A 16,794-nucleotide genomic window follows, 5' to 3' on the forward strand; every position below is an offset into this window, starting at 1 on the left:
AGGAACATATTGAAAGGGCAAGCTGCGATGTCCGAGTGGTTAAGGAGTTGGACTTGAAATCCAATGGGGTTTCCCCGCGTAGGCACAAACCCTACTCGCAGCGATTGTTCATGAGGGATTTCTTTATGTTGACGTCCTGCCACAATTGATTTACAGACACATTTTTTAAAGATTTTCCAAGTGATCAAGCTTTCGGAATTCAGAAAGGAATTTATTGAAAGGACATGCTGCGATGGCCGAGTGGTTAAGGCGTTGGACTCGAAATCCAATGGGGTTTCCCCGCGTAGGTTCGAACCCTACTCGCAGCGATGGCTCACGAGTGACTTGTTTATGCTGATGTCAACATCATGGTAATGTGCCCTGATTGAATTGAGACACTTTGTTGAAAACTTTCAAAGTGATCCAGCATTTGGAATTCAGAAATATCTAAACCAAGAATGATAACTGCGATGTTCGAGTGGTTAAGGAGTTGGACTTGAAATCCAATGGGGTTTTCCCACATAGGTTCGAACCCTACTCGCAGCGATTAACCGTCAGTGATTTGTTTATGCTGATGGTTACGTCGTGCCACAATTGATTTACACGTGGCTGGTTGAAGGCTTTCTAAGTGATCCAGCTCACGGAACTTAGAAAGGAATTCACTGCAAATGCATGCTGCGATGGCCGAGAGGTTAAGGCGTTGGACTCGAAATCCAATGGGGTTTCCCCGCGTAGGTTCGAACCCTACTCGCAGCGATTGATCATTAGGGATTCCTTTATGTTGACGTCCTGCCACAATTGATTCACAGACACATTTTTGAAGGCTTTCCAAGTGATCCAGCTTTGGGAATACAGAAAGGAACGTATTGAAAAGGCAAGCTGCGATGTCCGAGTGGTTAAGGAGTTGGACTTGAAATCCAATGGGGTTTCCCCGCGTAGGTTCGAACCCTACTCGCAGCGATTGTTCATGAGGGACTTGTTTATGCTGATCTTTAGGTCATGCCATGATTGATTTCCTGAAACTTTTTAAATACTTTCAAAGTGATTCAGCATTTGTAATTCATAAAGACTTTCCCCCAGGAAGCAAAGCTGCGATGTCCGAATGGTTAAGGAGTTGGACTTGAAATCCAATGGGGTTTCCCCGCGTAGGTTCGAACCCTACTCGCAGCGATTAACCGTCAGTAATTTGTTTATGCTGAAGGTTACGTCGTGCCACAATTGATTTACAAGTGGCCGTTTGAAGGCTTTCTAAGTGATCCAGCTTAGGGAACTTAGAAAGGAATTCACTGCAAATGCATGCTGCGATGGCCGAGAGGTTAAGGCGTTGGACTCGAAATCCAATGGGGTTTCCCCGCGTAGGTTCGAACCCTACTCGCAGCGATTGATCATCAGGGATTCCTTTATGTTGACGTCCTGCCACAATTGATTTACTGACACATTTTTGAAGGCTTTCCAAGTGATCCAGCTTTGGGAATACAGAAAGGAACGTATTGAAAAGGCAAGCTGCGATGTCCGAGTGGTTAAGGAGTTGGACTTGAAATCCAATGGGGTTTCCCCGCGTAGGTTCGAACCCTACTCGCAGCGATTGATCATTAGGGATTCCTTTATGTTGACGTCCTGCCACAATTGATTTACAGACACATTTTTGAAGGCTTTCCAAGTGATCCAGCTTTGGGAATACAGAAAGGAACGTATTGAAAAGGCAAGCTGCGATGTCCGAGTGGTTAAGGAGTTGGACTTGAAATCCAATGGGGTTTCCCTGCGTAGGTTCGAACCCTACTCGCAGCGATTGTTCATGAGGGACTTGTTTATGCTGATCTTTAGGTCATGCCATGATTGATTTCGTGAAACTTTTTAAATACTTTCAAAGTGATTCAGCATTTGGAATTCAGAAATATCTAAACCAAAAATTATAACTGCGATGTTCGAGTGGTTAAGGAGTTGGACTTGAAATCCAATGGGGTTTTCCCACATAGGTTCGAACCCTACTCGCAGCGATTAACCGTCAGTGATTTGTTTATGCTGATGGTTACGTCGTGCCACAATTGATTTACACGTGGCTGGTTGAAGGCTTTCTAAGTGATCCAGCTCACGGAACTTAGAAAGGAATTCACTGCAAATGCATGCTGCGATGGCCGAGAGGTTAAGGCGTTGGACTCGAAATCCAATGGGGTTTCCCCGCGTAGGTTCGAACCCTACTCGCAGCGATTGATCATTAGGGATTCCTTTATGTTGACGTCCTGCCACAATTGATTTACAGACACATTTTTGAAGGCTTTCCAAGTGATCCAGCTTTGGGAATACAGAAAGGAACGTATTGAAAAGGCAAGCTGCGATGTCCGAGTGGTTAAGGAGTTGGACTTGAAATCCAATGGGGTTTCCCCGCGTAGGTTCGAACCCTACTCGCAGCGATTGTTCATGAGGGACTTGTTTATGCTGATCTTTAGGTCATGCCATGATTGATTTCCTGAAACTTTTTAAATACTTTCAAAGTGATTCAGCATTTGTAATTCATAAAGACTTTCCCCCAGGAAGCAAAGCTGCGATGTCCGAGTGGTTAAGGAGTTGGACTTGAAATCCAATGGGGTTTCCCCGCGTAGGTTCGAACCCTACTCGCAGCGATTAACCGTCAGTAATTTGTTTATGCTGAAGGTTACGTCGTGCCACAATTGATTTACAAGTGGCCGTTTGAAGGCTTTCTAAGTGATCCAGCTTAGGGAACTTAGAAAGCAATTCACTGCAAATGCATGCTGCGATGGCCGAGAGGTTAAGGCGTTGGACTCGAAATCCAATGGGGTTTCCCCGCGTAGGTTCGAACCCTACTCGCAGTGATGGCTCACAAGTGACTTGTTTATGCTGATGTCAACATCATGGTAATGTGCCATGATTGAATTGAGACACTTTGTTGAAAACTTTCAAAGTGGTCCAGCATTTGGAATTCAGAAATACCTTCACAAAGAATGATAGCTACGTTGTTCGAGTGGTTAAGGAGTTGGACTTGAAATTCAATGGGGTTTCCCCGCGTAGGTTCGAACCCTACCGTCAGTGATTTGTTTATGCTGATGGTTACGTCATGCCACAATTGATTTACACGTGGGTGGTTGAAGGCTTTCTAAGTGATCCAGCTTACGGAAATTAGAAAGGAATTCACTGCAAATACATGCTGCGATGGCTGAGAGGTTAAGGCATTGGACTCGAAATTCAATGGGGTTTCCCCGCGTAGGTTCAAACCCTACTCGCAGCGATTAACCGTCAGTAGTTTGTTTATGCTGAAGGTTACGTCGTGCCACAATTGATTTACAAGTGGCCGTTTGAAGGCTTTCTAAGTGATCCAGCTTAGGGAACTTAGAAAGGAATTCACTGCAAATGCATGCTGCGATGTCCGAGTGGTTAAGGAGTTGGACTTGAAATCCAATGGGGTTTCCCCGCGTAGGTTCGAACCCTACTCGCAGCGATTGATCATTAGGGATTCCTTTATGTTGACGTCCTGCCACAATTGATTTACAGACACATTTTTTAAAGATTTTCCAAGTGATCAAGCTTTCGGAATTCAGAAAGGAACGTATTGAAAAGGCAAGCTACGATGTCCGAGTGGTTAAGGAGTTGGACTTGAAATCCAATGGGGTTTCCCCGCGTAGGTTCGAACCCTACTCGCAGCGATTGATCATTAGGGATTCCTTTATGTTGACGTCCTGCCACAATTGATTTACAGACACATTTTTTAAAGATTTTCCAAGTGATCAAGCTTTCGGAATTCAGAAAGGAATTTATTGAAAGGACAAGCTGCGATGGCCGAGTGGTTAAGGCGTTGGACTCGAAATCCAATGGGGTTTCCCCGCGTAGGTTCGAACCCTACTCTCAGCGATGGCTCACGAGTGACTTGTTTATGCTGATGTCAACATCATGGTAATGTGCCCTGATTGAATTGAGACACTTTGTTGAAAACTTTCAAAGTGATCCAGCATTTGGAATTCAGAAATATCTAAACCAAGAATGATAACTGCGATGTTCGAGTGGTTAAGGAGTTGGACTCGAAATCCAATGGGGTTTTCCCACATAGGTTCGAACCCTACTCGCAGCGATTAACCGTCAGTGATTTGTTTATGCTGATGGTTACGTCGTGCCACAATTGATTTACACGTGGCTTGTTGAAGGCTTTCTAAGTGATCCAGCTCACGGAACTTAGAAAGGAATTCACTGCAAATGCATGCTGCGATGGCCGAGAGGTTAAGGCGTTGGACTCGAAATCCAATGGGGTTTCCCCGCGTAGGTTCGAACCCTACATGCAGCGATTGATCATTAGGGATTCCTTTATGTTGACGTCCTGCCACAATTGATTTACAGACACATTTTTGAAGGCTTTCCAAGTGATCCAGCTTTGGGAATACAGAAAGGAACGTATTGAAAAGGCAAGCTGCGATGTCCGAGTGGTTAAGGAGTTGGACTTGAAATCCAATGGGGTTTCCCCGCGTAGGTTCGAACCCTACTCGCAGCGATTGTTCATGAGGGACTTGTTTATGCTGATCTTTAGGTCATGCCATGATTGATTTCCTGAAACTTTTTAAATACTTTCAAAGTGATTCAGCATTTGTAATTCATAAAGACTTTCCCCCAGGAAGCAAAGCTGCGATGTCCGAGTGGTTAAGGAGTTGGACTTGAAATCCAATGGGGTTTCCCCGCGTAGGCACAAACCCTACTCGCAGCGATTGTTCATGAGGGATTTCTTTATGTTGACGTCCTGCCACAATTGATTTACAGACACATTTTTTAAAGATTTTCCAAGTGATCAAGCTTTCGGAATTCAGAAAGGAATTTATTGAAAGGACAAGCTGCGATGGCCGAGTGGTTAAGGCGTTGGACTCGAAATCCACTGGGGTTTCCCCGCGTAGGTTCGAACCCTACTCGCAGCGATTAACCGTCAGTGATTTGTTTATGCTGATGGTTACGTCGTGCCACAATCGATTTACACGTGGCTGGTTGAAGGCTTTCTAAGTGATCCAGCTCACGGAACTTAGAAAGGAATTCACTGCAAATGCATGCTGCGATGGCCGAGACGTTAAGGCGTTGGACTCGAAATCCAATGGGGTTTCCCCGCGTAGGTTCGAAACCCACTCGCAGCGATTGATCATCAGGGATTCCTTTATGTTGACGTCCTGCCACAATTGATTTACAGACACATTTTTAAAAGATTTTCCAAGTGATCCAGCTTTCGGAATACAGAAAGGAACATATTGAAAGGGCAAGCTGCGATGTCCGAGTGGTTAAGGAGTTGGACTTGAAATCCAATGGGGTTTCCCCGCGTAGGCACAAACCCTACTCGCAGCGATTGTTCATGAGGGATTTCTTTATGTTGACGTCCTGCCACAATTGATTTACAGACACATTTTTTAAAGATTTTCCAAGTGATCAAGCTTTCGGAATTCAGAAAGGAATTTATTGAAAGGACATGCTGCGATGGCCGAGTGGTTAAGGCGTTGGACTCGAAATCCAATGGGGTTTCCCCGCGTAGGTTCGAACCCTACTCGCAGCGATTGATCATTAGGGATTCCTTTATGTTGACGTCCTGCCACAATTGATTTACAGACACATTTTTGAAGGCTTTCCAAGTGATCCAGCTTTGGGAATACAGAAAGGAACGTATTGAAAAGGCAAGCTGCGATGTCCGAGTGGTTAAGGAGTTGGACTTGAAATCCAATGGGGTTTTCCCACATAGGTTCGAACCCTACTCGCAGCGATTAACCGTCAGTGATTTGTTTATGCTGATGGTTACGTCGTGCCACAATTGATTTACACGTGGCTGGTTGAAGGCTTTCTAAGTGATCCAGCTCACGGAACTTAGAAAGGAATTCACTGCAAATGCATGCTGCGATGGCCGAGAGGTTAAGGCGTTGGACTCGAAATCCAATGGGGTTTCCCCGCGTAGGTTCGAACCCTACTCGCAGCGATTGATCATTAGGGATTCCTTTATGTTGACGTCCTGCCACAATTGATTTACAGACACATTTTTGAAGGCTTTCCAAGTGATCCAGCTTTGGGAATACAGAAAGGAACGTATTGAAATGGCAAGCTGCGATGTCCGAGTGGTTAAGGAGTTGGACTTGAAATCCAATGGGGTTTCCCCGCGTAGGTTCGAACCCTACTCGCAGCGATTGTTCATGAGGGACTTGTTTATGCTGATCTTTAGGTCATGCCATGATTGATTTCCTGAAACTTTTTAAATACTTTCAAAGTGATTCAGGATTTGTAATTCATAAAGACTTTCCCCCAGGAAGCAAAGCTGCGATGTCCGAGTGGTTAAGGAGTTGGACTTGAAATCCAATGGGGTTTCCCCGCGTAGGTTCGAACCCTACTCGCAGCGATTAACCGTCAGTAATTTGTTTATGCTGAAGGTTACGTCGTGCCACAATTGATTTACAAGTGGCCGTTTGAAGGCTTTCTAAGTGATCCAGCTTAGGGAACTTAGAAAGGAATTCACTGCAAATGCATGCTGCGATGGCCGAGAGGTTAAGGCGTTGGACTCGAAATCCAATGGGGTTTCCCCGCGTAGGTTCGAACCCTACTCGCAGCGATTGATCATCAGGGATTCCTTTATGTTGACGTCCTGCCACAATTGATTTACTGACACATTTTTGAAGGCTTTCCAAGTGATCCAGCTTTGGGAATACAGAAAGGAACGTATTGAAAAGGCAAGCTGCGATGTCCGAGTGGTTAAGGAGTTGGACTTGAAATCCAATGGGGTTTCCCCGCGTAGGTTCGAACCCTACTCGCAGCGATTGATCATTAGGGATTCCTTTATGTTGACGTCCTGCCACAATTGATTTACAGACACATTTTTGAAGGCTTTCCAAGTGATCCAGCTTTGGGAATACAGAAAGGAACGTATTGAAAAGGCAAGCTGCGATGTCCGAGTGGTTAAGGAGTTGGACTTGAAATCCAATGGGGTTTCCCCGCGTAGGTTCGAACCCTACTCGCAGCGATTGTTCATGAGGGACTTGTTTATGCTGATCTTTAGGTCATGCCATGATTGATTTCGTGAAACTTTTTAAATACTTTCAAAGTGATTCAGCATTTGGAATTCAGAAATATCTAAACCAAGAATGATAACTGCGATGTTCGAGTGGTTAAGGAGTTGGACTTGAAATCCAATGGGGTTTTCCCACATAGGTTCGAACCCTACTCGCAGCGATTAACCGTCAGTGATTTGTTTATGCTGATGGTTACGTCGTGCCACAATTGATTTACACGTGGCTGGTTGAAGGCTTTCTAAGTGATCCAGCTCACGGAACTTAGAAAGGAATTCACTGCAAATGCATGCTGCGATGGCCGAGAGGTTAAGGCGTTGGACTCGAAATCCAATGGGGTTTCCCCGCGTAGGTTCGAACCCTACTCGCAGCGATTGATCATTAGGGATTCCTTTATGTTGACGTCCTGCCACAATTGATTTACAGACACATTTTTGAAGGCTTTCCAAGTGATCCAGCTTTGGGAATACAGAAAGGAACGTATTGAAAAGGCAAGCTGCGATGTCCGAGTGGTTAAGGAGTTGGACTTGAAATCCAATGGGGTTTCCCCGCGTAGGTTCGAACCCTACTCGCAGCGATTGTTCATGAGGGACTTGTTTATGCTGATCTTTAGGTCATGCCATGATTGATTTCCTGAAACTTTTTAAATACTTTCAAAGTGATTCAGGATTTGTAATTCATAAAGACTTTCCCCCAGGAAGCAAAGCTGCGATGTCCGAGTGGTTAAGGAGTTGGACTTGAAATCCAATGGGGTTTCCCCGCGTAGGTTCGAACCCTACTCGCAGCGATTAACCGTCAGTAATTTGTTTATGCTGAAGGTTACGTCGTGCCACAATTGATTTACAAGTGGCCGTTTGAAGGCTTTCTAAGTGATCCAGCTTAGGGAACTTAGAAAGGAATTCACTGCAAATGCATGCTGCGATGGCCGAGAGGTTAAGGCGTTGGACTCGAAATCCAATGGGGTTTCCCCGCGTAGGTTCGAACCCTACTCGCAGCGATTGATCATCAGGGATTCCTTTATGTTGACGTCCTGCCACAATTGATTTACTGACACATTTTTGAAGGCTTTCCAAGTGATCCAGCTTTGGGAATACAGAAAGGAACGTATTGAAAAGGCAAGCTGCGATGTCCGAGTGGTTAAGGAGTTGGACTTGAAATCCAATGGGGTTTCCCCGCGTAGGTTCGAACCCTACTCGCAGCGATTGATCATTAGGGATTCCTTTATGTTGACGTCCTGCCACAATTGATTTACAGACACATTTTTGAAGGCTTTCCAAGTGATCCAGCTTTGGGAATACAGAAAGGAACGTATTGAAAAGGCAAGCTGCGATGTCCGAGTGGTTAAGGAGTTGGACTTGAAATCCAATAGGGTTTCCCCGCGTAGGTTCGAACCCTACTCGCAGCGATTGTTCATGAGGGACTTGTTTATGCTGATCTTTAGGTCATGCCATGATTGATTTCGTGAAACTTTTTAAATACTTTCAAAGTGATTCAGCATTTGGAATTCAGAAATATCTAAACCAAGAATGATAACTGCGATGTTCGAGTGGTTAAGGAGTTGGACTTGAAATCCAATGGGGTTTTCCCACATAGGTTCGAACCCTACTCGCAGCGATTAACCGTCAGTGATTTGTTTATGCTGATGGTTACGTCGTGCCACAATTGATTTACACGTGGCTGGTTGAAGGCTTTCTAAGTGATCCAGCTCACGGAACTTAGAAAGGAATTCACTGCAAATGCATGCTGCGATGGCCGAGAGGTTAAGGCGTTGGACTCGAAATCCAATGGGGTTTCCCCGCGTAGGTTCGAACCCTACTCGCAGCGATTGATCATTAGGGATTCCTTTATGTTGACGTCCTGCCACAATTGATTTACAGACACATTTTTGAAGGCTTTCCAAGTGATCCAGCTTTGGGAATACAGAAAGGAACGTATTGAAAAGGCAAGCTGCGATGTCCGAGTGGTTAAGGAGTTGGACTTGAAATCCAATGGGGTTTCCCCGCGTAGGTTCGAACCCTACTCGCAGCGATTGTTCATGAGGGACTTGTTTATGCTGATCTTTAGGTCATGCCATGATTGATTTCCTGAAACTTTTTAAATACTTTCAAAGTGATTCAGCATTTGTAATTCATAAAGACTTTCCCCCAGGAAGCAAAGCTGCGATGTCCGAGTGGTTAAGGAGTTGGACTTGAAATCCAATGGGGTTTCCCCGCGTAGGTTCGAACCCTACTCGCAGCGATTAACCGTCAGTAATTTGTTTATGCTGAAGGTTACGTCGTGCCACAATTGATTTACAAGTGGCCGTTTGAAGGCTTTCTAAGTGATCCAGCTTAGGGAAGTTAGAAAGGAATTCACTGCAAATGCATGCTGCGATGGCCGAGAGGTTAAGGCGTTGGACTCGAAATCCAATGGGGTTTCCCCGCGTAGGTTCGAACCCTACTCGCAGCGATTGATCATCAGGGATTCCTTTATGTTGACGTCCTGCCACAATTGATTTACTGACACATTTTTGAAGGCTTTCCAAGTGATCCAGCTTTGGGAATACAGAAAGGAACGTATTGAAAAGGCAAGCTGCGATGTCCGAGTGGTTAAGGAGTTGGACTTGAAATCCAATGGGGTTTCCCCGCGTAGGTTTGAACCCTACTCGCAGCGATTGATCATTAGGGATTCCTTTATGTTGACGTCCTGCCACAATTGATTTACAGACACATTTTTGAAGGCTTTCCAAGTGATCCAGCTTTGGGAATACAGAAAGGAACGTATTGAAAAGGCAAGCTGCGATGTCCGAGTGGTTAAGGAGTTGGACTTGAAATCCAATGGGGTTTTCCCACATAGGTTCGAACCCTACTCGCAGCGATTAACCGTCAGTGATTTGTTTATGCTGATGGTTACGTCGTGCCACAATTGATTTACACGTGGCTGGTTGAAGGCTTTCTAAGTGATCCAGCTCACGGAACTTAGAAAGGAATTCACTGCAAATGCATGCTGCGATGGCCGAGAGGTTAAGGCGTTGGACTCGAAATCCAATGGGGTTTCCCCGCGTAGGTTCGAACCCTACTCGCAGCGATTGATCATTAGGGATTCCTTTATGTTGACGTCCTGCCACAATTGATTTACAGACACATTTTTGAAGGCTTTCCAAGTGATCCAGCTTTGGGAATACAGAAAGGAACGTATTGAAAAGGCAAGCTGCGATGTCCGAGTGGTTAAGGAGTTGGACTTGAAATCCAATGGGGTTTCCCCGCGTAGGTTCGAACCCTACTCGCAGCGATTGTTCATGAGGGACTTGTTTATGCTGATCTTTAGGTCATGCCATGATTGATTTCCTGAAACTTTTTAAATACTTTCAAAGTGATTCAGCATTTGTAATTCATAAAGACTTTCCCCCAGGAAGCAAAGCTGCGATGTCCGAGTGGTTAAGGAGTTGGACTTGAAATCCAATGGGGTTTCCCCGCGTAGGTTCGAACCCTACTCGCAGCGATTAACCGTCAGTAATTTGTTTATGCTGAAGGTTACGTCGTGCCACAATTGATTTACAAGTGGCCGTTTGAAGGCTTTCTAAGTGATCCAGCTTAGGGAACTTAGAAAGGAATTCACTGCAAATGCATGCTGCGATGGCCGAGAGGTTAAGGCGTTGGACTCGAAATCCAATGGGGTTTCCCCGCGTAGGTTCGAACCCTACTCGCAGCGATTGATCATCAGGGATTCCTTTATGTTGACGTCCTGCCACAATTGATTTACTGACACATTTTTGAAGGCTTTCCAAGTGATCCAGCTTTGGGAATACAGAAAGGAACGTATTGAAAAGGCAAGCTGCGATGTCCGAGTGGTTAAGGAGTTGGACTTGAAATCCAATGGGGTTTCCCCGCGTAGGTTCGAACCCTACTCGCAGCGATTGATCATTAGGGATTCCTTTATGTTGACGTCCTGCCACAATTGATTTACAGACACATTTTTGAAGGCTTTCCAAGTGATCCAGGTTTGGGAATACAGAAAGGAACGTATTGAAAAGGCAAGCTGCGATGTCCGAGTGGTTAAGGAGTTGGACTTGAAATCCAATGGAGTTTTCCCACATAGGTTCGAACCCTACTCGCAGCGATTAACCGTCAGTGATTTGTTTATGCTGATGGTTACGTCGTGCCACAATTGATTTACACGTGGCTGGTTGAAGGCTTTCTAAGTGATCCAGCTCACGGAACTTAGAAAGGAATTCACTGCAAATGCATGCTGCGATGGCCGAGAGGTTAAGGCGTTGGACTCGAAATCCAATGGGGTTTCCCCGCGTAGGTTCGAACCCTACTCGCAGCGATTGATCATTAGGGATTCCTTTATCTTGACGTCCTGCCACAATTGATTTACAGACACATTTTTGAAGGCTTTCCAAGTGATCCAGCTTTGGGAATACAGAAAGGAACGTATTGAAAAGGCAAGCTGCGATGTCCGAGTGGTTAAGGAGTTGGACTTGAAATCCAATGGGGTTTCCCCGCGTAGGTTCGAACCCTACTCGCAGCGATTGTTCATGAGGGACTTGTTTATGCTGATCTTTAGGTCATGCCATGATTGATTTCGTGAAACTTTTTAAATACTTTCAAAGTGATTCAGCATTTGGAATTCAGAAATATCTAAACCAAGAATGATAACTGCGATGTTCGAGTGGTTAAGGAGTTGGACTTGAAATCCAATGGGGTTTTCCCACATAGGTTCGAACCCTACTCGCAGCGATTAACCGTCAGTGATTTGTTTATGCTGATGGTTACGTCGTGCCACAATTGATTTACACGTGGCTGGTTGAAGGCTTTCTAAGTGATCCAGCTCACGGAACTTAGAAAGGAATTCACTGCAAATGCATGCTGGGATGGCCGAGAGGTTAAGGCGTTGGACTCGAAATCCAATGGGGTTTCCCCGCGTAGGTTCGAACCCTACTCGCAGCGATTGATCATTAGGGATTCCTTTATGTTGACGTCCTGCCACAATTGATTTACAGACACATTTTTGAAGGCTTTCCAAGTGATCCAGCTTTGGGAATACAGAAAGGAACGTATTGAAAAGGCAAGCTGCGATGTCCGAGTGGTTAAGGAGTTGGACTTGAAATCCAATGGGGTTTCCCCGCGTAGGTTCGAACCCTACTCGCAGCGATTGTTCATGAGGGACTTGTTTATGCTGATCTTTAGGTCATGCCATGATTGATTTCGTGAAACTTTTTAAATACTTTCAAAGTGATTCAGCATTTGGAATTCAGAAATATCTAAACCAAGAATGATAACTGCGATGTTCGAGTGGTTAAGGAGTTGGACTTGAAATCCAATGGGGTTTTCCCACATAGGTTCGAACCCTACTCGCAGCGATTAACCGTCAGTGATTTGTTTATGCTGATGGTTACGTCGTGCCACAATTGATTTACACGTGGCTGGTTGAAGGCTTTCTAAGTGATCCAGCTCACGGAACTTAGAAAGGAATTCACTGCAAATGCATGCTGGGATGGCCGAGAGGTTAAGGCGTTGGACTCGAAATCCAATGGGGTTTCCCCGCGTAGGTTCGAACCCTACTCGCAGCGATTGATCATTAGGGATTCCTTTATGTTGACGTCCTGCCACAATTGATTTACAGACACATTTTTGAAGGCTTTCCAAGTGATCCAGCTTTTGGAATACAGAAAGGAACGTATTGAAAAGGCAAGCTGCGATGTCCGAGTGGTTAAGGAGTTGGACTTGAAATCCAATGGGGTTTCCCCGCGTAGGTTCGAACCCTACTCGCAGCGATTGTTCATGAGGGACTTGTTTATGCTGATCTTTAGGTCATACCATGATTGATTTCCTGAAACTTTTTAAATACTTTCAAAGTGATTCAGCATTTGTAATTCATAAAGACTTTCCCCCAGGAAGCAAAGCTGCGATGTCCGAGTGGTTAAGGAGTTGGACTTGAAATCCGATGGGGTTTCCCCGCGTAGGTTCGAACCCTACTCGCAGCGATTAACCGTCAGTAATTTGTTTATGCTGAAGGTTACGTCGTGCCACAATTGATTTACAAGTGGCCGTTTGAAGGCTTTCTAAGTGATCCAGCTTAGGGAACTTAGAAAGGAATTCATTGCAAATGCATGCTGCAATGGCCGAGAGGTTAAGGCGTTGGACTCGAAATCCAATGGGGTTTCCCCGCGTAGGTTCGAACCCTACTCGCAGCGATTGATCATCAGGGATTCCTTTATGTTGACGTCCTGCCACAATTGATTTACAGACACATTTTTAAAAGATTTTCCAAGTGATCCAGCTTTCGGAATACAGAAAGGAACATATTGAAAGGGCAAGCTGCGATGTCCGAGTGGTTAAGGAGTTGGACTTGAAATCCAATGGGGTTTCCCCGCGTAGGCACAAACCCTACTCGCAGCGATTGTTCATGAGGGATTTCTTTATGTTGACGTCCTGCCACAATTGATTTACAGACACATTTTTTAAAGATTTTCCAAGTGATCAAGCTTTCGGAATTCAGAAAGGAATTTATTGAAAGGACAAGCTGCGATGGCCGAGTGGTTAAGGCGTTGGACTCGAAATCCAATGGGGTTTCCCCGCGTAGGTTCGAACCCTACTCGCAGCGATTGTTCATGAGGGACTTGTTTATGCTGATCTTTAGGTCATACCATGATTGATTTCCTGAAACTTTTTAAATACTTTCAAAGTGATTCAGCATTTGTAATTCATAAAGACTTTCCCCCAGGAAGCAAAGCTGCGATGTCCGAGTGGTTAAGGAGTTGGACTTGAAATCCGATGGGGTTTCCCCGCGTAGGTTCGAACCCTACTCGCAGCGATTAACCGTCAGTAATTTGTTTATGCTGAAGGTTACGTCGTGCCACAATTGATTTACAAGTGGCCGTTTGAAGGCTTTCTAAGTGATCCAGCTTAGGGAACTTAGAAAGGAATTCATTGCAAATGCATGCTGCAATGGCCGAGAGGTTAAGGCGTTGGACTCGAAATCCAATGGGGTTTCCCCGCGTAGGTTCGAACCCTACTCGCAGCGATTGATCATCAGGGATTCCTTTATGTTGACGTCCTGCCACAATTGATTTACAGACACATTTTTAAAAGATTTTCCAAGTGATCCAGCTTTCGGAATACAGAAAGGAACATATTGAAAGGGCAAGCTGCGATGTCCGAGTGGTTAAGGAGTTGGACTTGAAATCCAATGGGGTTTCCCCGCGTAGGCACAAACCCTACTCGCAGCGATTGTTCATGAGGGATTTCTTTATGTTGACGTCCTGCCACAATTGATTTACAGACACATTTTTTAAAGATTTTCCAAGTGATCAAGCTTTCGGAATTCAGAAAGGAATTTATTGAAAGGACAAGCTGCGATGGCCGAGTGGTTAAGGCGTTGGACTCGAAATCCAATGGGGTTTCCCCGCGTAGGTTCGAACCCTACTCGCAGCGATGGCTCACGAGTGACTTGTTTATGCTGATGTCAACATCATGGTAATGTGCCCTGATTGAATTGAGACACTTTGTTGAAAACTTTCAAAGTGATCCAGAATTTGGAATTCAGAAATATCTAAACCAAGAATGATAACTGCGATGTTCGAGTGGTTAAGGAGTTGGACTTGAAATCCAATGGGGTTTTCCCACATAGGTTCGAACCCTACTCGCAGCGATTAACCGTCAGTGATTTGTTTATGCTGATGGTTACGTCGTGCCACAATTGATTTACACGTGGCTGGTTGAAGGCTTTCTAAGTGATCCAGCTCACGCAACTTAGAAAGGAATTCACTGCAAATGCATGCTGCGATGGCCGAGAGGTTAAGGCGTTGGACTCGAAATCCAATGGGGTTTCCCCGCGTAGGTTCGAACCCTACTCGCAGCGATTGATCATTAGGGATTCCTTTATGTTGACGTCCTGCCACAATTGATTTACAGACACATTTTTGAAGGCTTTCCAAGTGATCCAGCTTTGGGAATACAGAAAGGAACGTATTGAAAAGGTAAGCTGCGATGTCCGAGTGGTTAAGGAGTTGGACTTGAAATCCAATGGGGTTTCCCCGCGTAGGTTCGAACCCTACTCGCAGCGATTGTTCATGAGGGACTTGTTTATGCTGATCTTTAGGTCATGCCATGATTGATTTCCTGAAACTTTTTAAATACTTTCAAAGTGATTCAGCATTTGTAATTCATAAAGACTTTCCCCCAGGAAGCAAAGCTGCGATGTCCAAGTGGTTAAGGAGTTGGACTTGAAATCCAATGGGGTTTCCCCGCGTAGGTTCGAACCCTACTCGCAGCGATTAACCGTCAGTAATTTGTTTATGCTGAAGGTTACGTCGTGCCACAATTGATTTACAAGTGGCCGTTTGAAGGCTTTCTAAGTGATCCAGCTTAGGGAACTTAGAAAAGAATTCACTGCAAATGCATGCTGCGATGGCCGAGAGGTTAAGGCGTTGGACTCGAAATCCAATGGGGTTTCCCCGCGTAGGTTCGAACCCTACTCGCAGCGATTGATCATTAGGGATTCCTTTATGTTGACGTCCTGCCACAATTGATTTACAGACACATTTTTGAAGGCTTTCCAAGTGATCCAGCTTTGGGAATACAGAAAGGAACGTATTGAAAAGGCAAGCTGCGATGTCCTAGTGGTTAAGGAGTTGGACTTGAAATCCAATGGGGTTTCCCCGCGTAGGTTCGAACCCTACTCGCAGTGATTGTTCATGAGGGACTTGTTTATGCTGATCTTTAGGTCATGCCATGATTGATTTCCTGAAACTTTTTAAATACTTTCAAAGTGATTCAGCATTTGTAATTCATAAAGACTTTCCCCCAGGAAGCAAAGCTGCGATGTCCGAGTGGTTAAGGAGTTGGACTTGAAATCCAATGGGGTTTCCCCGCGTAGGTTCGAACCCTACTCGCAGCGATTAACCGTCAGTAATTTGTTTATGCTGAAGGTTACGTCGTGCCACAATTGATTTACAAGTGGCCGTTTGAAGGCTTTCTAAGTGATCCAGCTTAGGGAAGTTAGAAAGGAATTCACTGCAAATGCATGCTGCGATGGCCGAGAGGTTAAGGCGTTGGACTCGAAATCCAATGGGGTTTCCCCGCGTAGGTTCGAACCCTACTCGCAGCGATTGATCATCAGGGATTCATTTATGTTGACGTCCTGCCACAATTGATTTACTGACACATTTTTGAAGGCTTTCCAAGTGATCCAGCTTTGGGAATACAGAAAGGAACGTATTGAAAAGGCAAGCTGCGATGTCCGAGTGGTTAAGGAGTTGGACTTGAAATCCAATGGGGTTTCCCCGCGTAGGTTCGAACCCTACTCGCAGCGATTGATCATTAGGGATTCCTTTATGTTGACGTCCTGCCACAATTGATTTACTGACACATTTTTGAAGGCTTTCCAAGTGATCCAGCTTTGGGAATACAGAAAGGAACGTATTGAAAAGGCAAGCTGCGATGTCCGAGTGGTTAAGGAGTTGGACTTGAAATCCAATGGGGTTTCCCCGCGTAGGCACAAACCCTACTCGCAGCGATTGTTCATGAGGGATTTCTTTATGTTGACGTCCTGCCACAATTGATTTACAGACACATTTTTTAAAGATTTTCCAAGTGATCAAGCTTTCGGAATTCAGAAAGGAATTTATTGAAAGGACAAGCTGCGATGGCCGAGTGGTTAAGGCGTTGGACTCGAAATCCAATGGGGTTTCCCCGCGTAGGTTCGAACCCTACTCGCAGCGATGGCTCACAAGTGACTTGTTTATGCTGATGTCAACATCATGGTAATGTGCCCTGATTGAATTGAGACACTTTGTTGAAAACTTTCA

At 45.0% G+C, this 16,794-nt stretch overlaps 81 non-coding genes across 81 annotated transcripts; all 81 read left to right on the plus strand.

Annotated features, from left to right (window-relative positions):
- The first annotated feature begins 21 nt into the window (after positions 1 to 21).
- Positions 22 to 103, plus strand: trnas-uga (transfer RNA serine (anticodon UGA)). The gene has a single exon. It is a non-coding gene; the product is annotated as a tRNA-Ser (tRNA).
- A 123-nt stretch (positions 104 to 226) lies between these two features.
- trnas-cga (transfer RNA serine (anticodon CGA)) lies at positions 227 to 308 on the plus strand. Its single transcript has one exon. It is a non-coding gene; the product is annotated as a tRNA-Ser (tRNA).
- A 135-nt stretch (positions 309 to 443) lies between these two features.
- Positions 444 to 525, plus strand: trnas-uga (transfer RNA serine (anticodon UGA)). The gene has a single exon. It is a non-coding gene; the product is annotated as a tRNA-Ser (tRNA).
- A 128-nt stretch (positions 526 to 653) lies between these two features.
- trnas-cga (transfer RNA serine (anticodon CGA)) lies at positions 654 to 735 on the plus strand. Its single transcript has one exon. It is a non-coding gene; the product is annotated as a tRNA-Ser (tRNA).
- A 122-nt stretch (positions 736 to 857) lies between these two features.
- On the plus strand, positions 858 to 939 carry trnas-uga (transfer RNA serine (anticodon UGA)). Its single transcript has one exon. It is a non-coding gene; the product is annotated as a tRNA-Ser (tRNA).
- A 128-nt stretch (positions 940 to 1,067) lies between these two features.
- trnas-uga (transfer RNA serine (anticodon UGA)) lies at positions 1,068 to 1,149 on the plus strand. The gene has a single exon. It is a non-coding gene; the product is annotated as a tRNA-Ser (tRNA).
- Positions 1,150 to 1,277: 128 nt separating this feature from the next.
- On the plus strand, positions 1,278 to 1,359 carry trnas-cga (transfer RNA serine (anticodon CGA)). The gene has a single exon. It is a non-coding gene; the product is annotated as a tRNA-Ser (tRNA).
- Positions 1,360 to 1,481: 122 nt separating this feature from the next.
- Positions 1,482 to 1,563, plus strand: trnas-uga (transfer RNA serine (anticodon UGA)). The gene has a single exon. It is a non-coding gene; the product is annotated as a tRNA-Ser (tRNA).
- A 122-nt stretch (positions 1,564 to 1,685) lies between these two features.
- trnas-uga (transfer RNA serine (anticodon UGA)) lies at positions 1,686 to 1,767 on the plus strand. Its single transcript has one exon. It is a non-coding gene; the product is annotated as a tRNA-Ser (tRNA).
- Positions 1,768 to 1,894: 127 nt separating this feature from the next.
- On the plus strand, positions 1,895 to 1,976 carry trnas-uga (transfer RNA serine (anticodon UGA)). Its single transcript has one exon. It is a non-coding gene; the product is annotated as a tRNA-Ser (tRNA).
- A 128-nt stretch (positions 1,977 to 2,104) lies between these two features.
- Positions 2,105 to 2,186, plus strand: trnas-cga (transfer RNA serine (anticodon CGA)). The gene has a single exon. It is a non-coding gene; the product is annotated as a tRNA-Ser (tRNA).
- Positions 2,187 to 2,308: 122 nt separating this feature from the next.
- Positions 2,309 to 2,390, plus strand: trnas-uga (transfer RNA serine (anticodon UGA)). Its single transcript has one exon. It is a non-coding gene; the product is annotated as a tRNA-Ser (tRNA).
- Positions 2,391 to 2,518: 128 nt separating this feature from the next.
- trnas-uga (transfer RNA serine (anticodon UGA)) lies at positions 2,519 to 2,600 on the plus strand. The gene has a single exon. It is a non-coding gene; the product is annotated as a tRNA-Ser (tRNA).
- A 128-nt stretch (positions 2,601 to 2,728) lies between these two features.
- On the plus strand, positions 2,729 to 2,810 carry trnas-cga (transfer RNA serine (anticodon CGA)). Its single transcript has one exon. It is a non-coding gene; the product is annotated as a tRNA-Ser (tRNA).
- A 135-nt stretch (positions 2,811 to 2,945) lies between these two features.
- trnas-uga (transfer RNA serine (anticodon UGA)) lies at positions 2,946 to 3,027 on the plus strand. Its single transcript has one exon. It is a non-coding gene; the product is annotated as a tRNA-Ser (tRNA).
- A 114-nt stretch (positions 3,028 to 3,141) lies between these two features.
- trnas-cga (transfer RNA serine (anticodon CGA)) lies at positions 3,142 to 3,223 on the plus strand. Its single transcript has one exon. It is a non-coding gene; the product is annotated as a tRNA-Ser (tRNA).
- Positions 3,224 to 3,351: 128 nt separating this feature from the next.
- Positions 3,352 to 3,433, plus strand: trnas-uga (transfer RNA serine (anticodon UGA)). Its single transcript has one exon. It is a non-coding gene; the product is annotated as a tRNA-Ser (tRNA).
- A 123-nt stretch (positions 3,434 to 3,556) lies between these two features.
- Positions 3,557 to 3,638, plus strand: trnas-uga (transfer RNA serine (anticodon UGA)). Its single transcript has one exon. It is a non-coding gene; the product is annotated as a tRNA-Ser (tRNA).
- A 123-nt stretch (positions 3,639 to 3,761) lies between these two features.
- On the plus strand, positions 3,762 to 3,843 carry trnas-cga (transfer RNA serine (anticodon CGA)). Its single transcript has one exon. It is a non-coding gene; the product is annotated as a tRNA-Ser (tRNA).
- A 135-nt stretch (positions 3,844 to 3,978) lies between these two features.
- Positions 3,979 to 4,060, plus strand: trnas-cga (transfer RNA serine (anticodon CGA)). Its single transcript has one exon. It is a non-coding gene; the product is annotated as a tRNA-Ser (tRNA).
- Positions 4,061 to 4,188: 128 nt separating this feature from the next.
- trnas-cga (transfer RNA serine (anticodon CGA)) lies at positions 4,189 to 4,270 on the plus strand. Its single transcript has one exon. It is a non-coding gene; the product is annotated as a tRNA-Ser (tRNA).
- A 122-nt stretch (positions 4,271 to 4,392) lies between these two features.
- Positions 4,393 to 4,474, plus strand: trnas-uga (transfer RNA serine (anticodon UGA)). Its single transcript has one exon. It is a non-coding gene; the product is annotated as a tRNA-Ser (tRNA).
- Positions 4,475 to 4,602: 128 nt separating this feature from the next.
- Positions 4,603 to 4,684, plus strand: trnas-uga (transfer RNA serine (anticodon UGA)). Its single transcript has one exon. It is a non-coding gene; the product is annotated as a tRNA-Ser (tRNA).
- A 123-nt stretch (positions 4,685 to 4,807) lies between these two features.
- Positions 4,808 to 4,889, plus strand: trnas-cga (transfer RNA serine (anticodon CGA)). The gene has a single exon. It is a non-coding gene; the product is annotated as a tRNA-Ser (tRNA).
- Positions 4,890 to 5,017: 128 nt separating this feature from the next.
- On the plus strand, positions 5,018 to 5,099 carry trnas-cga (transfer RNA serine (anticodon CGA)). The gene has a single exon. It is a non-coding gene; the product is annotated as a tRNA-Ser (tRNA).
- Positions 5,100 to 5,222: 123 nt separating this feature from the next.
- Positions 5,223 to 5,304, plus strand: trnas-uga (transfer RNA serine (anticodon UGA)). The gene has a single exon. It is a non-coding gene; the product is annotated as a tRNA-Ser (tRNA).
- A 123-nt stretch (positions 5,305 to 5,427) lies between these two features.
- trnas-cga (transfer RNA serine (anticodon CGA)) lies at positions 5,428 to 5,509 on the plus strand. Its single transcript has one exon. It is a non-coding gene; the product is annotated as a tRNA-Ser (tRNA).
- A 122-nt stretch (positions 5,510 to 5,631) lies between these two features.
- trnas-uga (transfer RNA serine (anticodon UGA)) lies at positions 5,632 to 5,713 on the plus strand. Its single transcript has one exon. It is a non-coding gene; the product is annotated as a tRNA-Ser (tRNA).
- Positions 5,714 to 5,841: 128 nt separating this feature from the next.
- trnas-cga (transfer RNA serine (anticodon CGA)) lies at positions 5,842 to 5,923 on the plus strand. The gene has a single exon. It is a non-coding gene; the product is annotated as a tRNA-Ser (tRNA).
- Positions 5,924 to 6,045: 122 nt separating this feature from the next.
- On the plus strand, positions 6,046 to 6,127 carry trnas-uga (transfer RNA serine (anticodon UGA)). Its single transcript has one exon. It is a non-coding gene; the product is annotated as a tRNA-Ser (tRNA).
- A 128-nt stretch (positions 6,128 to 6,255) lies between these two features.
- Positions 6,256 to 6,337, plus strand: trnas-uga (transfer RNA serine (anticodon UGA)). The gene has a single exon. It is a non-coding gene; the product is annotated as a tRNA-Ser (tRNA).
- Positions 6,338 to 6,465: 128 nt separating this feature from the next.
- On the plus strand, positions 6,466 to 6,547 carry trnas-cga (transfer RNA serine (anticodon CGA)). The gene has a single exon. It is a non-coding gene; the product is annotated as a tRNA-Ser (tRNA).
- Positions 6,548 to 6,669: 122 nt separating this feature from the next.
- On the plus strand, positions 6,670 to 6,751 carry trnas-uga (transfer RNA serine (anticodon UGA)). Its single transcript has one exon. It is a non-coding gene; the product is annotated as a tRNA-Ser (tRNA).
- A 122-nt stretch (positions 6,752 to 6,873) lies between these two features.
- trnas-uga (transfer RNA serine (anticodon UGA)) lies at positions 6,874 to 6,955 on the plus strand. The gene has a single exon. It is a non-coding gene; the product is annotated as a tRNA-Ser (tRNA).
- A 127-nt stretch (positions 6,956 to 7,082) lies between these two features.
- On the plus strand, positions 7,083 to 7,164 carry trnas-uga (transfer RNA serine (anticodon UGA)). The gene has a single exon. It is a non-coding gene; the product is annotated as a tRNA-Ser (tRNA).
- A 128-nt stretch (positions 7,165 to 7,292) lies between these two features.
- trnas-cga (transfer RNA serine (anticodon CGA)) lies at positions 7,293 to 7,374 on the plus strand. The gene has a single exon. It is a non-coding gene; the product is annotated as a tRNA-Ser (tRNA).
- Positions 7,375 to 7,496: 122 nt separating this feature from the next.
- On the plus strand, positions 7,497 to 7,578 carry trnas-uga (transfer RNA serine (anticodon UGA)). The gene has a single exon. It is a non-coding gene; the product is annotated as a tRNA-Ser (tRNA).
- A 128-nt stretch (positions 7,579 to 7,706) lies between these two features.
- Positions 7,707 to 7,788, plus strand: trnas-uga (transfer RNA serine (anticodon UGA)). The gene has a single exon. It is a non-coding gene; the product is annotated as a tRNA-Ser (tRNA).
- Positions 7,789 to 7,916: 128 nt separating this feature from the next.
- Positions 7,917 to 7,998, plus strand: trnas-cga (transfer RNA serine (anticodon CGA)). The gene has a single exon. It is a non-coding gene; the product is annotated as a tRNA-Ser (tRNA).
- A 122-nt stretch (positions 7,999 to 8,120) lies between these two features.
- On the plus strand, positions 8,121 to 8,202 carry trnas-uga (transfer RNA serine (anticodon UGA)). The gene has a single exon. It is a non-coding gene; the product is annotated as a tRNA-Ser (tRNA).
- Positions 8,203 to 8,324: 122 nt separating this feature from the next.
- On the plus strand, positions 8,325 to 8,406 carry trnas-uga (transfer RNA serine (anticodon UGA)). Its single transcript has one exon. It is a non-coding gene; the product is annotated as a tRNA-Ser (tRNA).
- Positions 8,407 to 8,533: 127 nt separating this feature from the next.
- On the plus strand, positions 8,534 to 8,615 carry trnas-uga (transfer RNA serine (anticodon UGA)). The gene has a single exon. It is a non-coding gene; the product is annotated as a tRNA-Ser (tRNA).
- Positions 8,616 to 8,743: 128 nt separating this feature from the next.
- Positions 8,744 to 8,825, plus strand: trnas-cga (transfer RNA serine (anticodon CGA)). The gene has a single exon. It is a non-coding gene; the product is annotated as a tRNA-Ser (tRNA).
- A 122-nt stretch (positions 8,826 to 8,947) lies between these two features.
- On the plus strand, positions 8,948 to 9,029 carry trnas-uga (transfer RNA serine (anticodon UGA)). The gene has a single exon. It is a non-coding gene; the product is annotated as a tRNA-Ser (tRNA).
- Positions 9,030 to 9,157: 128 nt separating this feature from the next.
- On the plus strand, positions 9,158 to 9,239 carry trnas-uga (transfer RNA serine (anticodon UGA)). The gene has a single exon. It is a non-coding gene; the product is annotated as a tRNA-Ser (tRNA).
- A 128-nt stretch (positions 9,240 to 9,367) lies between these two features.
- On the plus strand, positions 9,368 to 9,449 carry trnas-cga (transfer RNA serine (anticodon CGA)). The gene has a single exon. It is a non-coding gene; the product is annotated as a tRNA-Ser (tRNA).
- Positions 9,450 to 9,571: 122 nt separating this feature from the next.
- trnas-uga (transfer RNA serine (anticodon UGA)) lies at positions 9,572 to 9,653 on the plus strand. Its single transcript has one exon. It is a non-coding gene; the product is annotated as a tRNA-Ser (tRNA).
- Positions 9,654 to 9,775: 122 nt separating this feature from the next.
- trnas-uga (transfer RNA serine (anticodon UGA)) lies at positions 9,776 to 9,857 on the plus strand. Its single transcript has one exon. It is a non-coding gene; the product is annotated as a tRNA-Ser (tRNA).
- Positions 9,858 to 9,985: 128 nt separating this feature from the next.
- Positions 9,986 to 10,067, plus strand: trnas-cga (transfer RNA serine (anticodon CGA)). The gene has a single exon. It is a non-coding gene; the product is annotated as a tRNA-Ser (tRNA).
- A 122-nt stretch (positions 10,068 to 10,189) lies between these two features.
- trnas-uga (transfer RNA serine (anticodon UGA)) lies at positions 10,190 to 10,271 on the plus strand. The gene has a single exon. It is a non-coding gene; the product is annotated as a tRNA-Ser (tRNA).
- A 128-nt stretch (positions 10,272 to 10,399) lies between these two features.
- On the plus strand, positions 10,400 to 10,481 carry trnas-uga (transfer RNA serine (anticodon UGA)). Its single transcript has one exon. It is a non-coding gene; the product is annotated as a tRNA-Ser (tRNA).
- A 128-nt stretch (positions 10,482 to 10,609) lies between these two features.
- Positions 10,610 to 10,691, plus strand: trnas-cga (transfer RNA serine (anticodon CGA)). Its single transcript has one exon. It is a non-coding gene; the product is annotated as a tRNA-Ser (tRNA).
- A 122-nt stretch (positions 10,692 to 10,813) lies between these two features.
- trnas-uga (transfer RNA serine (anticodon UGA)) lies at positions 10,814 to 10,895 on the plus strand. Its single transcript has one exon. It is a non-coding gene; the product is annotated as a tRNA-Ser (tRNA).
- A 122-nt stretch (positions 10,896 to 11,017) lies between these two features.
- Positions 11,018 to 11,099, plus strand: trnas-uga (transfer RNA serine (anticodon UGA)). The gene has a single exon. It is a non-coding gene; the product is annotated as a tRNA-Ser (tRNA).
- A 128-nt stretch (positions 11,100 to 11,227) lies between these two features.
- On the plus strand, positions 11,228 to 11,309 carry trnas-cga (transfer RNA serine (anticodon CGA)). Its single transcript has one exon. It is a non-coding gene; the product is annotated as a tRNA-Ser (tRNA).
- A 122-nt stretch (positions 11,310 to 11,431) lies between these two features.
- Positions 11,432 to 11,513, plus strand: trnas-uga (transfer RNA serine (anticodon UGA)). The gene has a single exon. It is a non-coding gene; the product is annotated as a tRNA-Ser (tRNA).
- Positions 11,514 to 11,640: 127 nt separating this feature from the next.
- On the plus strand, positions 11,641 to 11,722 carry trnas-uga (transfer RNA serine (anticodon UGA)). Its single transcript has one exon. It is a non-coding gene; the product is annotated as a tRNA-Ser (tRNA).
- A 128-nt stretch (positions 11,723 to 11,850) lies between these two features.
- On the plus strand, positions 11,851 to 11,932 carry trnas-cga (transfer RNA serine (anticodon CGA)). The gene has a single exon. It is a non-coding gene; the product is annotated as a tRNA-Ser (tRNA).
- A 122-nt stretch (positions 11,933 to 12,054) lies between these two features.
- On the plus strand, positions 12,055 to 12,136 carry trnas-uga (transfer RNA serine (anticodon UGA)). Its single transcript has one exon. It is a non-coding gene; the product is annotated as a tRNA-Ser (tRNA).
- Positions 12,137 to 12,263: 127 nt separating this feature from the next.
- trnas-uga (transfer RNA serine (anticodon UGA)) lies at positions 12,264 to 12,345 on the plus strand. The gene has a single exon. It is a non-coding gene; the product is annotated as a tRNA-Ser (tRNA).
- A 128-nt stretch (positions 12,346 to 12,473) lies between these two features.
- trnas-cga (transfer RNA serine (anticodon CGA)) lies at positions 12,474 to 12,555 on the plus strand. The gene has a single exon. It is a non-coding gene; the product is annotated as a tRNA-Ser (tRNA).
- A 122-nt stretch (positions 12,556 to 12,677) lies between these two features.
- Positions 12,678 to 12,759, plus strand: trnas-uga (transfer RNA serine (anticodon UGA)). Its single transcript has one exon. It is a non-coding gene; the product is annotated as a tRNA-Ser (tRNA).
- Positions 12,760 to 12,887: 128 nt separating this feature from the next.
- Positions 12,888 to 12,969, plus strand: trnas-uga (transfer RNA serine (anticodon UGA)). The gene has a single exon. It is a non-coding gene; the product is annotated as a tRNA-Ser (tRNA).
- Positions 12,970 to 13,097: 128 nt separating this feature from the next.
- Positions 13,098 to 13,179, plus strand: trnas-cga (transfer RNA serine (anticodon CGA)). The gene has a single exon. It is a non-coding gene; the product is annotated as a tRNA-Ser (tRNA).
- Positions 13,180 to 13,302: 123 nt separating this feature from the next.
- Positions 13,303 to 13,384, plus strand: trnas-uga (transfer RNA serine (anticodon UGA)). The gene has a single exon. It is a non-coding gene; the product is annotated as a tRNA-Ser (tRNA).
- A 123-nt stretch (positions 13,385 to 13,507) lies between these two features.
- Positions 13,508 to 13,589, plus strand: trnas-cga (transfer RNA serine (anticodon CGA)). Its single transcript has one exon. It is a non-coding gene; the product is annotated as a tRNA-Ser (tRNA).
- Positions 13,590 to 13,717: 128 nt separating this feature from the next.
- Positions 13,718 to 13,799, plus strand: trnas-uga (transfer RNA serine (anticodon UGA)). The gene has a single exon. It is a non-coding gene; the product is annotated as a tRNA-Ser (tRNA).
- A 128-nt stretch (positions 13,800 to 13,927) lies between these two features.
- trnas-cga (transfer RNA serine (anticodon CGA)) lies at positions 13,928 to 14,009 on the plus strand. The gene has a single exon. It is a non-coding gene; the product is annotated as a tRNA-Ser (tRNA).
- Positions 14,010 to 14,132: 123 nt separating this feature from the next.
- trnas-uga (transfer RNA serine (anticodon UGA)) lies at positions 14,133 to 14,214 on the plus strand. The gene has a single exon. It is a non-coding gene; the product is annotated as a tRNA-Ser (tRNA).
- Positions 14,215 to 14,337: 123 nt separating this feature from the next.
- trnas-cga (transfer RNA serine (anticodon CGA)) lies at positions 14,338 to 14,419 on the plus strand. Its single transcript has one exon. It is a non-coding gene; the product is annotated as a tRNA-Ser (tRNA).
- Positions 14,420 to 14,554: 135 nt separating this feature from the next.
- On the plus strand, positions 14,555 to 14,636 carry trnas-uga (transfer RNA serine (anticodon UGA)). The gene has a single exon. It is a non-coding gene; the product is annotated as a tRNA-Ser (tRNA).
- Positions 14,637 to 14,764: 128 nt separating this feature from the next.
- trnas-cga (transfer RNA serine (anticodon CGA)) lies at positions 14,765 to 14,846 on the plus strand. Its single transcript has one exon. It is a non-coding gene; the product is annotated as a tRNA-Ser (tRNA).
- A 122-nt stretch (positions 14,847 to 14,968) lies between these two features.
- On the plus strand, positions 14,969 to 15,050 carry trnas-uga (transfer RNA serine (anticodon UGA)). The gene has a single exon. It is a non-coding gene; the product is annotated as a tRNA-Ser (tRNA).
- Positions 15,051 to 15,178: 128 nt separating this feature from the next.
- Positions 15,179 to 15,260, plus strand: trnas-uga (transfer RNA serine (anticodon UGA)). The gene has a single exon. It is a non-coding gene; the product is annotated as a tRNA-Ser (tRNA).
- A 128-nt stretch (positions 15,261 to 15,388) lies between these two features.
- On the plus strand, positions 15,389 to 15,470 carry trnas-cga (transfer RNA serine (anticodon CGA)). The gene has a single exon. It is a non-coding gene; the product is annotated as a tRNA-Ser (tRNA).
- Positions 15,471 to 15,592: 122 nt separating this feature from the next.
- Positions 15,593 to 15,674, plus strand: trnas-uga (transfer RNA serine (anticodon UGA)). The gene has a single exon. It is a non-coding gene; the product is annotated as a tRNA-Ser (tRNA).
- Positions 15,675 to 15,802: 128 nt separating this feature from the next.
- trnas-uga (transfer RNA serine (anticodon UGA)) lies at positions 15,803 to 15,884 on the plus strand. Its single transcript has one exon. It is a non-coding gene; the product is annotated as a tRNA-Ser (tRNA).
- A 128-nt stretch (positions 15,885 to 16,012) lies between these two features.
- Positions 16,013 to 16,094, plus strand: trnas-cga (transfer RNA serine (anticodon CGA)). The gene has a single exon. It is a non-coding gene; the product is annotated as a tRNA-Ser (tRNA).
- Positions 16,095 to 16,216: 122 nt separating this feature from the next.
- Positions 16,217 to 16,298, plus strand: trnas-uga (transfer RNA serine (anticodon UGA)). Its single transcript has one exon. It is a non-coding gene; the product is annotated as a tRNA-Ser (tRNA).
- Positions 16,299 to 16,420: 122 nt separating this feature from the next.
- trnas-uga (transfer RNA serine (anticodon UGA)) lies at positions 16,421 to 16,502 on the plus strand. The gene has a single exon. It is a non-coding gene; the product is annotated as a tRNA-Ser (tRNA).
- Positions 16,503 to 16,625: 123 nt separating this feature from the next.
- Positions 16,626 to 16,707, plus strand: trnas-cga (transfer RNA serine (anticodon CGA)). The gene has a single exon. It is a non-coding gene; the product is annotated as a tRNA-Ser (tRNA).
- The last annotated feature ends 87 nt before the right edge of the window (positions 16,708 to 16,794 follow it).

Source organism: Hypomesus nipponensis, chromosome 10 (genome assembly GCF_054491055.1).
Source record: "Hypomesus nipponensis isolate SF chromosome 10, ASM5449105v1, whole genome shotgun sequence".
In the NCBI taxonomy this organism is placed as follows: domain Eukaryota; kingdom Metazoa; phylum Chordata; class Actinopteri; order Osmeriformes; family Osmeridae; genus Hypomesus; species Hypomesus nipponensis.